Source organism: Lithobates pipiens, unplaced genomic scaffold (genome assembly GCF_037356315.1).
Source record: "Lithobates pipiens isolate NorthernLeopardFrog02 unplaced genomic scaffold, aLitPip1_a1.2 Scaffold_28, whole genome shotgun sequence".
Taxonomy (NCBI): Eukaryota; Metazoa; Chordata; class Amphibia; order Anura; family Ranidae; genus Lithobates; species Lithobates pipiens.
In genome coordinates, this window is record NW_027507789.1 from 90,068,911 (window position 1) to 90,083,760 (window position 14,850).

The following is a 14,850-nucleotide window of genomic DNA, read 5'->3' on the forward strand; positions in this document are numbered from 1 at the left end:
AGAACCTATTATGCTCCTCGTAAACTTTTTCAGTTTGGCCGAACGGCCGGACGCAAGTTGCCCCCGGCGCGGGAACATGGGGGGAGACATGATGCACATGTTTTGGAGATGCCCGAAGTTGATCCGCTACTGGACAGAGGTGACAGGAACCATTGATCGGGTGGTTGGAACCTCCACCAGGATGGAGGCGAAGTATTGTCTCCTGGGATTAGTTGAAGGAGTTGGAAACCCGGGAAGTAGCCAGATGGCAGTTCTGAGATGCCTATTTCAGGCAAGGAAACTGATTGCTCAACCCTGCTTAGCCTCCAATGTTGGCAATGACTTGGTTTTTTTCGCTTGTTTCCCAAGATGACCATGTTGGCGTTTGTCAAGATGGTTGAGAGTGCCCGAAGAGATCGCCTATGGCCCCATCACCTTGAAAGTGCCTGATCTTGTCTGATCTCGGAGGCTAAGCATTGTCGGGCCTGATTAGTAACTGGATGGGAGACCAACTGGGAATACCAGGTGCCGTAGGATTCTTTTTATGTTGTTGGCGTTGACATGTTTTTTTTTTTCCGCTTGTTTCCCAAGGTGATCATCTTGGCATTTGTCAAGAGGGCTGAGAGAGCCCAAAAAAATCTCCTACGGCCACATCCCCCTGAAAGCGCCCGATCTCATCTGATCTCAGAGGCTAAGCAGGGTCCGGCCTGGATAGTACCTAATTAAAGGTGCCGCAGGAATCTTTTTATATTAATGGCTTTGACCTGTTTTTCTTTCGCTTGTTTCCCAAGGTGACCATTTTAGCATCAGTCAAGAGTTTTGAGTATGTCCCAAAGCGTTCGCCTGAGGTCACATCACCCTGAAAGCGCCCAATCTCAGAGGCTAAGCAGGGTCTGGGTCAGATGGGAGACCGGCAGTGTCTATGTTGTTGGCGTTGACCTTTTTTTTTCACTTGTTTCCCAAGATAACCATCTTGGTATTTGTCAAGAGGGTTGAGAGTGTCTAAATAGAACACATATGGCCACATCACCCTGAAAGCGCACAATCTCATTGATCTCGGAGGCCTAGCAGTGTACGGCCTGGTTAATACCTGTATGGGAGACCATCTGTGAATACCAGGTGCCGTAGGCTTCTTTTTATGTTTTTGGCGTTTACCTGTTTATTTTCGCTTGTTTCCCAAGGTGACCATCTTGGCGCTTAACAAGAGGGTTGAGAGTGCCCAAAGAGATCACCTACGGCCCCATCACCCTGAAAGCGCCCAATCTCATCTGATCTCAGAGGCTAAACAGTGTCGGGCCTGGTTAGTACCTGGATGGGAGACCGCCTGGAAATACCAGGTGCCATAGGCTTCTTTTTTTGTTGTTGGCTTTGAACTTGTTTCTCAAGGCGACCATCTTGGCGTTTGTCAAGAGGGTTGGGCGTGTCTTGAAGAGAACACTTACGGCCACATCACCCTGAAAGCACCTGATCTCGTCTGATTTCAGAGGCTTAGCAGCATCAGGCCTGGTTAGTACCTGGATGGGAGACTGCCTGGGAAGACCAGGTGACATAGAAGGATCTGGTCAGGTTAGTGTCTTGATTGGGAGATCGCCTGGGAATACTGGATACCGTAGGATCCTTTTTATGTTGTTGGCTTTGACCTGTTTTTTTTCCCTTGTTTCCCAAGGTGACCATCTTGGCATTTGTCAAGAGGGTTGAGAGTGCACGAAGAAATTGCCTACGGGCACAACACCCTGAAAGCGCCCAATCTCGTTTGGTCTCAGAGGCTAAGCAGGCTTGGGCCTGGTTTGTACCTGGATGGGAGACCGCCTGGGTTTTCCAGATACCGCAGGCTTCTTTTTATGTTGTTGGCGTTGACTTGTTTTTTTTGTTTGTTTCCCAAGGTGACCATCTTGGCATTTGTCAAGAGGGTTTAGCGTGCATTTGATCTCAGAGGCTAAGCAGGGTTGGGACATGGTTAGTACCTGGATGGGAGACCGCCTGGGATTTCTCGATGCCATAGGCTTTAGTTTTAAGCTGTTGGCATTGACTTATTTTTTTTATTTTTATTATTCTTTTATTAAGTAGAACAACATAAATATAACAGTCAACCATACAGCATGACCCAGGGTCACAATTACATGCTAACAAAAAATAGGCAGCCAAATAACTCTGGGTTCTCAGAGGGGAGTCCTACAGTTTCATGCAGAAAATAGAGAAACCCCACCTCCGACATGTAGTACAGTATAACTAGTGCAGCTCCGTTCGGACAAATGTAATCATGGAGAACAACTGGGACCACAGCGAGCCAGCTTATCATGACCTACGTGAACCAGAGTAAAATATGAGCCGGTCATGTCCAGAACCCTGGGGTTCTTCTGGGTCCTGAAGGCTAGTAAGGAGACAAGGCATAGTTAAAAGGGAGGACGGGGGAAGAAGAGAGTGCAAAGATGGAGAGAGAGGAGGTGGGGGGATGGCGGCGGGGAAAAAAAGAAAAATAAAGACAAAAAGGGAGGGGGAGAATGCCACCCAGGGCAGACATGGCCTACGTAGGTAAACGTTAGATGTTCAGTCGTTTTCTGGGACGGGGGCACTGCTCACCTCCCGAATGTAGTCTCGAGTACCAGTAAAATACCTCCAGGGCCTCCATGTAACACTAAATGCCTCTTCAGTGTTGTGAAGGGTGGCGGTCAATTCTTCCATCCGGAGAATATGATTGACTTTGGAATACCACAGCACCTTGGATGGGGGCTGAGGCTGCCTCCACAGTGCGGGAATGCAGGCCCGGGCGGCATTCAGGAGTTGCATCGTGAGGGTTTTTTTGTATTTTCGAACAGGCTGTTCGGTCAAGTGTAGAAGGCACGCTACTGGGAACCCAAAAGTTCCTCAAGGTTGGGCATGCCCAGAAAAGGTGTCCCATGGTCCCCATATCTGAATTTCACCTCCAACCAACATCCGGGATCGATCTATCCATTTTATTCAGAAGGTATGGGACTCTATACCAGCGTGAGACTATCTTGTATCTTGATATTGGTTTGCGATGGAAGCTTTATGTACTAAGGTCAGGATCTTCCCTATCTGTTGTGGGGTAAATGTGATGCCTAAGTCCCTCTCCCATTTGTGGATAAATGGTGGGGTCGACTCCTCCTCCTGACTACTCAATAGGTTGTACAGGAGGGAGAGGGTGTGTCGCACAGGTTCCCTTTTGTGACAGATGGATTTATAGGGTGTCAGGTCTCTAGGAGTGTAGGGGGCCCTTTGTATGGCCAGAAGAAAGTGACGAAGTTGATAAGCACTAAACAAGTCAAGCGGAGGGTCAGAAAGCTCGGCGACAGTTTGCGTGGTCAGGAGCCCTCCCGTGGGCCACACCTCTCCCAGACGCTGTTTCCCCACCACTGTCAACTGTCGCAGTTTCTTGTTGGTAAATCCCGGTGGGAAGTCTGGATTACCTATAACCGGAGTCATTGGTGATGGCAGGGGAGCAATGTGTGTGCAGCGGAACAACCTCCGCACAACAGCCAACGTAGCTCCCACTACGGGGTGACCTCTGAGGTCTTTTGGTAGGGAGGACAGGAGCCACGGGGAGGTCAATAGGGGAATGGAACCATCCTCAATCTCCATCTCCACCCACTGCTTGTGTGGGCCATTACAATGCCAATCAACGACTCTCGCTAGCAGAGTCACTCTGTAGTATTGTCTGAGATCTGGGAGACCCAGACCCCCCTTGTCCTTTGGTCTGGCAAGCAATTGCAAACGGGCTCTGGGCGGTTTGCGCGCCCAAATAAAGTCCCGGAGCAGCACCTGCAGTTGTCTGAAAAAAATTGGGGGTAACCGGATCGGTAATGTCTGGAACATGTATAAGATCCGAGGGAGGGCCATCATTTTGAATGCATTACAGCGCCCGAACCAGGTCAGTGTTAAAGCATGCCAGTTTCCCAAATCAGATTTCAGTCTATCCAGGAGAGGGACAAAATTAAGCAGGTACAATTGCGCTAAATCCGCTGCGATGTCAACGCCCAGTTACTGTATAGATTTTTCAGCCCAGTAGAATGGAAAAGAGGAGCGGAGCCTCTTGGCCTCACCATCCGGAACCGATAGATTCAATACATATAGGCTGCCGTGCTGCTGTAGAGACGCAAGTATTTTGGGAAGCAAAATGTGTGGATTGGAGACGGAAAAAATTAGATCGTCAGCGTACGCCGCAATTTTGTGGTGTGCCGAGGGTTTGGATATGCCAGTAATATTCGGGTCATTCCGAACGTGACACATAAGTGGTTCCAGTGTCAGAATTAAAATTAGGGAGACAGAGGGCACCCCTGCCTCGTCCCATTAGTGATGGGGAAAGAGTCCGAGCACCACTCGGTCACCCGTACCGCTGCCAATGGCGTGGAGTAAAGCGACATTACCCAGCTCATCATGTTGGGGCCAAGACCTATATGTTCCAGGGTGGCCTGCATAAAGTGCCAGGCATCCCTGTCAAAGGCCTTCTCCGCGTCCGTTGACAACATAAGCAAGGGCCTTCCCTGTACATGCGCCGAATGGATTAAATTGAGGACTAGGGCCGTATTGTCTCTAGCTTCCGACTTATTTTTATTTTTTTGCTTGTTTCCCAAGGTGACCATCTTGGCGTTTGTCAAGAGGGTTGAAAGTGCCTGAAGAGATTGCCTACGGGCACATCACCCTGAAAGCACCCGATCTCGTTTGATGTTGGAGGCTAATAGAGTCAGGCCTTGTTAGTACCTGGACTGGAGACCGCCTGGGAATACCAGGTGTCGTAGACTTCTTTTTATGTTGTTGGCGTTGACCTGTTTTTTTTTCGCTTATTTCCCAAAGTGACCATCTTGGTGTTTGTCAAGAGGGTTGAGAGTGCCTGAAGAGATTGCCTATGGCCACATCACTCTGAAAGCACCCAATCTCGTCTGATCTTGGAGGCTAAGAAGAGTCGGGCCTGGTTAGTACCTGGATGGGAGACCACCTGGGATTACCAGTTATTGTAGGCTTCTTTTTATGTTGTTGGCGTTGATTCGTTTTCTTTTTTTTGCTTGTTTCCCAAGGTGACCATCTTGGCATTTGTCAAGAGGGTTGAAAGTGCCCAAAGAGATCTCTTACAGCAGCATCACCCTGAAAGAGCCCTATCTCTTCTATTTTCTGAGGCTAAGAAGGGTTAGGCCTAGTTAGTACCTGGATGAGAGATGGCGTTGGAATACCAGGTGCCGTATTCTTCTTTTTATGTTGTTGACATTGACCTGTTTTTTTTTCACTTGTTTCCCAAGGTGACCATCTTGGCATTTGTCAAGAGGGTTGAGAGTGCCCGAAGAGATCACCTACGGCCCCATCACCCTGAAAGCGCCCAATCTCGTCTGATCTCGGATGCTAAACAGTGTCGGGCCTGGTTAGTACCCGGATGGGAGACCGCCTGGGAATACCAGGTGCCATAGGCTTCTGTTTTTTTTTGTTTTTTTATTTAGTAGTATGCGACATACAATGCAAAGGCAACTTCACAGAATGTGTGATACAAATAGTTACAAACAAACGATCATATTGCATGGATATCAGAGCCAATGGTAAGAAGTCTGAGGAGAATAGCACGTGTACAGCTTTCCAACGATCACCATGAGCTTACTATGTCTCGCGGAGGTATTCTTCCGAAAAGCGAAACTGGGTCCAGTAGAACCATCTGTTCCCATGCTCCTCCGTTTTATCCCTCATTGTGGCAGTCAGGTCTTCCATTCGTTCAATATCATTAACCCTTGCAAACCACTGGGTCACCATTGGAGCAGATTGCTCTTTCCACTGACTTGGGATGCAGGCCCTAGCTGCCTTGAGGAGATGTTTAAGTAAGGACTTATGATAACGCTTTCTCGACATAGGAGTTAGATTGAGAAGAACTGCTGCGGGATCATTGGCTAAGGAAATGTCTGTGAACTTGTGGATGAGTCTCAGGACAGGCTGCCAGAATGTTTGTAATTTAGGGCATTCCCAGAAAATGTGGAGAATGGTGCCAGCCTGTTGCACACAGCGACAGCAGCGGTCAGATTGACCGGGGAATATTTTGGCCAACACCACCGGTGTACGATACCAGCGTGTGATCAGCTTATATGAGATCTCCTGATATTTACTGCAGAGTGACGACTTATGGGCGAAAAAGAGTATTCTGTCCTTCTGTGGTTTGGAGAATGTAGTTTGTAAGTCCCTTTTCCATTTAGCTAGGAAGGGTGGATCCGTGGAGGATTGTGCATCTGTCAGGATTAGGTAGGACCTAGAGAGGGAACCATGAATTGGGCCATCATCCAGGCAAAGTTCCTCGAAGGGGTGGAATTGTCTAGAGAAGAACGAATGGTTAGGTAGTGATCCGAGGAAATGGATTAGCTGTCTAGCTCTCCAGCTATCCAATGCAACAGGTACTTGCTCTAGCAGTATGGTTCCCATGGGAATCAAGCCCGTGGGTCCAAGAAATAGGGCTGCTCTCAGAAGCCCTTTCGGGGCTTGCCTGGTAAAGGCCTGGTCAGACAGGCCTGGAGGGAATCTAGGATGTCCAATAATTGGGGTCATAGGAGAAGGGAAGTTAGTCAGGTGGGAAAGGTAAAAAAAACTATCCATCTCAGCGAGCGAGGGGCCAATTAATGGGTGAGTAGTCACACAGGGCTCCAATGGCCTCCCCGCCCAAGGCAGACCAGCCAGTGGAACCCGCGCCATCTCCTGCTCTAGCTTGACCCATAGCTTCAGTTCCCCATGCCGGTGTCTTATCACATATGGTCCCCCATCGGATAGTGTCCGCTGTGTACTGCGCATGCGCAGTACACAGCAACACAGATTCCGAAAATTGCGAGCATGAACGGCACCTGCGCACTGAGTACAGGTTCTATCCCCACTATCCAAGTGGACATAGAGTAAGAATATAAAAGAGCCGAGCGCAGCGGAGCCAAGCCCGAAGCGTGGCGAGCGAAGCTCGCCTGCGAGGGGCCCTCTAATATTCACAACCCTATGTCCGCTTGGATGGTGGGGCTACCACCTCCACTCACCGCGCAGGAGCCGTTCAGCTTCGGAGTACACAGCGGACACTATATCATGGCCGGACAGTATATGGCAGAACACCGGCACCAGTCAACCACCGGTGTCATGTGCCTCGCTGTGTAATATAGAGCAGGGTCCGGGAAGCCAATACCTCCCCGCAATTTCGGTCGCAATAGCATTGCCCTACCAATACGCATATGTTTTCCGCGCCAGAGGAACTTGATAAAGATTGAGCGAACTGAATGAAAGAAAGTCTGGGGTATTTTGATAGGTAAGGCTTGTAGTAGATACAGAAGTCGTGGCAACGCGTTCATCTTCAACACATTACAGCGTCCGAACCATGACAGAGCTAGTGGGTCCCATCTTTTAAGGTCCGCTGTAAGCCCATAGGCTTCCTTTTATGTTGTTGGCTTTGTCTGTTGTTCTCAAGGCGACCATCTTGGCGTTTGTCAAGAGGGTTAGGCGTGTCTTGAAGAGAACGCTTACGGCCACATCAACCTGAAAGCACCCGATCTCGTCTGATTTCAGAGGCTAAGCAGCGTCAGGCCTGGTTAGTACCTGGATGGGAGACTGCCTGGGAAGACCAGGTGCCATAGAAGGATCTGGTCTGGTTAGTGTCTTGATTGGGAGATCGCCTGGGAATACTGGATGCCGTAGGCTTCTTTTTATGTTGTTGGCTTTGACCTGTTTTTTTTAGCTTGTTTCCCAAGGTGACCATCTTGGCCTTTGTCAAGAGGCTTCAGAGTGCCCAAAGAGAGTGTCTACAGCCAAATCACCCTGAAAGAGCCTAATCTCATCTGATCTCGGAGGCTAAGCAGCGATGGGCCTGGTTAGTACCTGGATGGGAGAAAGCTTGGGAATACCAGGTGCCGTAGGCTTCTCATTATGTTGTCGCGTTGACCTGTTTTTTTCCCCTTGTTTCCCAAGGTGACCATCTTGGCATGTGTCAAGAGGGTTGAGCGTGCACAAAGAAATTGCCTATGGGCACAACACCCTGAAAGCGCCCAATCTCGTTTGGTCTCAGAGGCTAAGCAGGGTTGGGCCTGGTTTGTACCTGGATGGGAGACCGCCTGGGTTTTCCAGATGCCGCAGGCTTCTTTTTATGTTGTTGGTGTTGACCTGTTTTTTTCGCTTGTTTCCCAAAGGGATCATCTTGGCATTTGTCAAGAGGGTTGAGAGTGCCTAAAGAGATCGCTTACAGCCACATCACCCTGAAAGCACCCTATCTCTTCTGATCTCAGAGGCTAAGAAGGGTTGGGCCTAGTTAGTACTTGAATGGGAGACGGCCTTGGAATACCAGGTGCCGTATTCTTCTTTTTATGTTGTTGGCATTGACCTGTTTTTTTTCGCTTGTTTCCCAGGGTGACTATCTTGGCATTTTTCAAGAGGGATGAGAGTGCCCAAAGAGATTGCCTATGGGCACATCCCCCTGAAAGCGCCCAATCTCTGCTGATCTCAGAGGCTAGAAAGGGTCGCGCCTTGTTAATACCTGGATGGGAGACCGCCTGGAAATACTAGGTGCGGTAGGCTTCTTTTTATGTTGTTGGTGTTGACTTGTTTTTTTTGTTTGTTTCCTAAGGTGACCATCTTGGCATTTGTCAAGAGGGTTGAGCGTGCCTGAAAAAATCTACTATGGCTGCATCACCCTGAAAGAGCCAAATCTCATTTGATCTCAGAGCAGGGCCGGCGCTACCACTAGGCGAAGTAGGCAGCCGCCTAGGGCGCACTACCACCTAGGGCGCAACTACGGCCTCTGCCCAGTGTGAGCTCCTCTTCTGCTCTCTCGCCCCCCCTGTGGTGTTCCACCGGCGCCACCAATCCCCCATGTTTCCCGCTGAGCGCCCCACCGTACTCATCTCACAGCGCCGCTCCGGGACTCCTTTGCTCCAGCCTGTCCCTCTGGAGCGGTGCTGTGTGTCTGTGTGAGTGCAGCGGAGGGGCGGGGCTCGGCGGAGATGGGAGCTTCGAGAGGTCGGTCAGCTGACCTCCTGCCCGGCGGGGACATCATGGAGCGGGGTTGACGGCGCTGGCCTGGTCTCGGCGGGGATATGATGGAGGCGGAGCGGATGGATGGCGCTGGTGTGGCCCCGGCGGAGCGGGTGGACGGCGCTGGTGTGGCCCCGGCGGAGCGGATGGATGGCGCTGGCGTGGCCCCGGCGGAGCGGGTGGACGGCGCTGGCAGTGCGGAGGAGTCGGAGAGGCCCGGTGGGATGATGGTCGCTGAAGGCAGCATCAAAGAGCAGAGGTAAGGAGGAGGATGGATCCATTGAGCTGTATGGAGGGGGTTTGTGTGTGAGTAATGCAGGAAGTAGGAGTCAGGTAGGTCAGTGTGATGTGTGTCAGTGTCATGCCAGTGTGGTGTGTCTGTGTATGTGTCATGTCAGTGTGATGTGTCTGTGTATGTGTCATGTCAGTGTGATGTGTCTGTGTATGTGTCATGCCAGTGTGATGTGTCTGTGTATGTGTCATGTCAGTGTAATGTGTCTGTGTATGTGTCATGTCAGTGTGATGTGTCTGTGTATGTGTCATGTCAGTGTGATGTGTCTGTGTATGTGTCATGTCAGTGTAATGTGTCAGTGTATGTGTCATGTCAGTGTAATGTGTCAGTGTATGTGTCATGCCAGTGTGATGTGTCAGTGTATGTGTCATGTCAGTGTATGTGTCATGTCAGTGTAATGTGTCAGTGTATGTGTCATGTCAGTGTAATGTGTCTGTGTATGTGTCATGTCAGTGTGATGTGTCTGTGTATGTGTCATGTCAGTGTGATATGTCTGTGTATGTGTCATGTCATTGTGATGTGTCTGTGTATGTGTCATTCCAGTGTGATGTGTCAGTGTATGTGTCGTGTCAGTGTATGTGTCATGTCAGTGTAATGTGTCAGTGTATGTGTCATGTCAGTGTGATGTGTCAGTGTATGTGTCATGTCAGTGTGATGTGTCTGTGTATGTGTCATGTCAGTGTATGTGTCATGTCAGTGTGATGTGTCTGTGTATGTGTCATGCCAGTGTGATGTGTCTGTGTATGTGTCATGCCAGTGTGATGTGTCAGTGTATGTGTCATGCCACTGTATGTGTCATGCCAGTGTGATGTGTCGTGTCAGTGTATGTGTCGTGTCAGTGTAATGTGTCAGTGTATGTGTCGTGTCAGTGTATGTGTCATGTCAGTGTATGCGTCAGTGTATGCGTCAGTGCCATTGTATGTGTCAGGGTATGTGTTTTCAGGGTATGTGTTTTCAGGGTATGTGTTTTTAGTGTAGGTGTCAGCGTGATGGTCAGTGTAGGTGTCAGCGTGATGGTCAGTGTAGGTGTCAGCGTGATGGTCAGTGTAGGTGTCAGCGCGATGGTCAGTGTAATTGGCAGTGTAGGTGCCAGGTGGGTTGGTGTAGGTGCCAGGTGGGTCAGTGTAATTATCAGGTGGGTCAGTGTAGGGGTCAGTGTGATGTGAGTAGTGCAGGAAGTAGGAGTCAGGTGGATTAGTTTATGTGTCAGGGGGTCAGTGTAGGGGTCAGATAGGTCATGTGTAGCAAGGGCAGGGTAAGGTGGAGTCATGGGTGCAGCCGGGGGGGGGGTGGCAAAATTAGGTTTTTGCCTAGGGTGTCAACGATCCTTGCACCAGCCCTGTCTCAGAGGCTAAGCAGGGTTGGGACCTGGTTAGTACCGGGATGGGAGACCGCCTGGGATTTCTCGATGCCATAGGCTTTTTTTTTAAGTTGTTGGCATTGACTTATTTTTTTTTTTTTGTTTTATTCTTTTATTAAGTATAAGTAGAACAACATAAATATAACAGTCAACCATACAGCATGACCCAGGGTCACAATTACATGGTAACAAAAAATAGGCAGCCAAATAACTCTGGGTTCTCAGAGGGGAGTCCTAGAGTTTCATGCAGAAAAGAGAGAAACCCCACCTCCGACATGTAGTACAGTATAACTAATGCAGCTCCGTTCGGACAAATGTAATCATGGAGAACAACTGGGACCACAGCGAGCCAGCTTATCATGACCTATGTGAACCAGAGTAAAATATGAGCCGGTCGTGTCCAGAACCCTGGGGTTCTTCTGGATCCCAAAGGCTAGAAAGGAGACAAGGCATAGTGAAAAGTGAGGACGGGGGAAGAAGAGAGTGCAAAGACGGAGAGAGAAGAGGGGGGGAGGGGATGGCGGCGGGGAAAAAAAGAAAAATAAAGACAAAAAGGGAGGGGGGGGAATGCCACCCAGGGCAGACTTGGCCTACGTAGGTAAACGTTAGATGTTCAGTCGTTTTCTGGGACAGGGGCGCTGCTCACCTCCCAAATGTAGTCTCAAGTACCAGTAAAATACCTCCAGGGCCTCCATGTAACACTAAATGCCTCTTCAGTGTTGTGAAGGGTGGCGGTCAATTCTTCCATCCGGAGAATATGATTGACTTTGGAATACCACAGCACCTTGGATGGGGGCTGAGGCTGCCTCCACAGTGTGGGAATGCAGGCCCGGGCGGCGTTCAGGAGTTGCATCGTGAGGGTTTTTTTGTATTTTCGAACAGGCTGCTCGGTCAAGTGTAGAAGGCACGCTGCTGGGTTGTCTGCGATATCTACATTTCTGAGAGTTTTTATCGTCCCGGTCACCTCCACCCAAAAGTTCCTCAAGGCCGGGGCATGCCCAGAAAATGTGTCCCATGGTCCCCGTATCTGAATTGCACCTCCAACAAACATCCGGAATCGATCTATTCATTTTATTCAGAAGGTATGGGACTCTATACCAGCGTGAGACTATCTTGTATCCTGATTCTTGATATTGGTTTGCGATGGAAGCTTTATGTACTAATGTCAGGATCTTCCCTATCTGTTGTGGGGTAAATGTGATGCCAAATGCAATCTCCCATTTGTGGATAAATGGTGGGGTCGACTCCTCCTCCTGACTACTTAATAGGTTGTACAGGAGGGAGAGGGTGTGTTGCACAGGTTCCTTTTTGTGACAGATGGATTCATAGGGCGTCAGGTCTCTAGGAGTGTATGGGGCCCTTTGTATGGCCAGAAGAAAGTGACGAAGTTGATAAGCATTAAACAAGTCAAGCGGAGGGTCAGAAAGCTCGGCGACAGTTTGCGTGGTCGGGAGCCCTCCACGCTTTTTCCCCACCACTGTCAACTGTCGCAGTTTCTTGTTGGTAAATCCCGGTGGGAAGTCTGGATTACCTATAACCGGAGTCATTGGTGACAGCAGGGGAGCAATGTGTGTGCAGCGGAACAACCTCCGCACAACAGCCAACGTAGCTCCCACTACGGGGTGATCTCTGAGGTCTTTTGGTAGGGAGGACAGGAGCCACGGGGAGGTCAATAGGGGAATGGATCCATCCTCAATCTCCATCTCCACCCACTGCTTGTGTGGGCCATTACAATGCCAATCAACGACTCTCGCTAGCAGAGTCGCTCTGTTGTATTGTCTCAGATCTGGGAGACCCAGACCCCCCTTGTCCTTTGGTCTGGCAAGCAATTGCAAACGGGCTCTGGGCGGTTTGCGCGCCCAAATAAAGTCCCGGAGCAGCACCTGCAGATGTCTGAAAAAGATTGGGGGTAACCGGATCGGTAATGTCTGGAACAAGTATAAGATCCGCGGGAGGGCCGTCATTTTGAATGCATTACAGCGCCCGAACCAGGTCAGTGTTAAATCATGCCAGTTTCCCAAATCAGATTTCAGTCTATTCAGGAGAGGGAGAAAATTAAGCGGGTACAATTGCACCAAATCCGCTGCGATGTCAACGCCCAGGTAACGTATAGATTTTTCAGCTTAGTAGAATGGAAAAGCGGAGCATAGCCTCTTGGCCTCACCATCCGGGACCGATATATTCAATACAGCCGATGGTGCAATTGATTTTATAGTTTGATAGGCTGCCGTATCGCCGGAGAGCCACGAGTATATTGGGAAGCGAAATGTGTGGATTGGAGACGAAAAAAATTAGATCGTCAGCGTACGCCGCAATTTTGTGGTGTGCCGAGGGTTTGGATATGCCAGTAATATTCGGGTCATTCCGAACGTGACACATAAGTGGTTCCAGTGTCAGAATAAAAATTAGGGGAGACAGAGGGCACCCCTGCCTCGTCCCATTAGTGATGGGGAAAGAGTCCGAGCACTCTGAAAGCACCCAATCTCGTCTGATCTTGGAGGCTAAGAAGAGTCAGGCCTGGTTAGTACCTGGATGGGAGACCACCTGGGAATACCAGTTATTGTAGGCTTCTTTTTATGTTGTTGGCCTTGATTCGTTTTGTTTTTTTTCCGCTTGTTTCCCAAGGTGACCATCTTGGCATTTGTCAAGAGGGTTGAGAGTGCCCAAAGAGATTGCCTATGGGCACATAAGCCTGAAAGCGCCCGATCTCCTCTGATCTCAGAGGCTAAACAGGGTCGGGCCTTGCTAGTACCTGGATTGGAGACCACCTGGGAATACTAGGTGCTGAAGGCTTATTTTTATGTTGTTGGCGTTGACTTGTTTTTTTTTTTGTTTGTTTACCAAGGTGACCATCTTGGTGTTTGTCAAGAGGGTTGAGAGTGCTTGAAGAGCTCGCCTATGGCCACATAACCCTGAAAGCACCAGATCTCGTCTGATCTCAGAGACTAAACAGGGTCGGGCCTTGTTAATACCTGGATGGGAGACCACCTGGGAATACTAGGTGCTGTAGACTTCTTCTCATGTTGTTGGCGTTGACTTGATTTTTTTGTTTGTTTCCCAAGGTGACCATATTGGCGTTAGTCAAGGTTGAGAGTGCCTGAAGAAATCTCCTACGGCCACACCACCCTAAAAGAGCCCAATCTCATCTGATCTCAGAGGCTACGCAGGGTTGGGACCAGTTTAGTACCTGGATGGGAGACCGCCTGGGATTTCCAGATGCCGTAGGCTTCTTTTTATGTTGTGGCCGTTTACCTATTTTTTTCCGCTTGTTTCCAAGGTGACCATCTTGGTGTTTGTCAAGAGAGTTGAGAGTGCCTGAAGATATCGGCTACGGCCACATCACCCTGAATCTGTTCCATCTCGTCTGATCTTGGAGGCTAAGCAGGGTCAGGCCTGGTTAATGCCTGGATGGGAAACCGCCTGGGAATACCAGGTGTCGTAGGCTTCTTTTTTTTTTCAAATATAATTTTTTCTCCAAATAGGGGAAGACGGTCCCCCGAGTACATAATGCAACAGAGAAATACAGAGCAAAAAGCAGCTGAACAATACTTGATACAGGTATATTCGCAACTGTGAGTCTGCCTTCCATCAATCACAATGATTCGAGGCACGGATAAAGTACTGTACCAAGATCCAGGGTCACACAAACCCCAGGTCCCTCCGGCATAATCCATCCAGAGGGGGGTGTGGGGCCGTCATTCCCAATTTTCCACTCTTTCCAAAAGAGAGAGGGGGTGGAGGGGGTGAGAGATAGGGGAGGAAGGCCGAAAAGAGAAGGGTTGAAAGATCAGAAAAGGAGAAGAGGGGACGAGACACGATGGCAGCCACTGTCCAAGGGGCCAGTCAAGGAAAGCTCAGAGCACTAAGGCGGTAGCAGGCGACATCCTTCTAGCGAGAATATAAAGGTATTCCAGATGTCTCAGGTTTGTTTAAAAAATTCTTGTTTACCTTGTGATGTGAGGATCAAGTCCTCCATTATTTTTAATGTCCTCTATTTTCCTAAGCCAGTGAGTAATGAAAGGGGGGGAACATTTTTTCCAATAGAGAGGGATGCAGGATTTCGCCGCATTAATCACATGCCGTAAAATAGATTTTTTTGTACTTCTTAATGGGAATCTGTGAATGGTACAAGAGAAAGAATGCAGCCTCTTCCTGGATGGAGAAGTCTGTGAATTTTTGTGTCATGCATTGGATCTCTGTCCAGAAGTCCACCAAGCTGAGGCAGGACCAAAAAATGTGC

The 14,850-nt window shown here is 49.3% G+C and overlaps 6 pseudogenes; all 6 read left to right on the plus strand.

The window, feature by feature from the left end:
- Window positions 1–397: 397 nt before the first annotated feature.
- On the plus strand, window positions 398–516 carry LOC143936840 (5S ribosomal RNA; annotated as a pseudogene).
- A 693-nt stretch (window positions 517–1,209) lies between these two features.
- LOC143936441 (5S ribosomal RNA) lies at window positions 1,210–1,328 on the plus strand (annotated as a pseudogene).
- Window positions 1,329–4,839: 3,511 nt separating this feature from the next.
- LOC143937509 (5S ribosomal RNA) lies at window positions 4,840–4,958 on the plus strand (annotated as a pseudogene).
- A 322-nt stretch (window positions 4,959–5,280) lies between these two features.
- Window positions 5,281–5,399, plus strand: LOC143937367 (5S ribosomal RNA; annotated as a pseudogene).
- Window positions 5,400–7,731: 2,332 nt separating this feature from the next.
- Window positions 7,732–7,850, plus strand: LOC143937227 (5S ribosomal RNA; annotated as a pseudogene).
- A 5,654-nt stretch (window positions 7,851–13,504) lies between these two features.
- On the plus strand, window positions 13,505–13,623 carry LOC143936515 (5S ribosomal RNA; annotated as a pseudogene).
- Window positions 13,624–14,850: the final 1,227 nt, after the last annotated feature.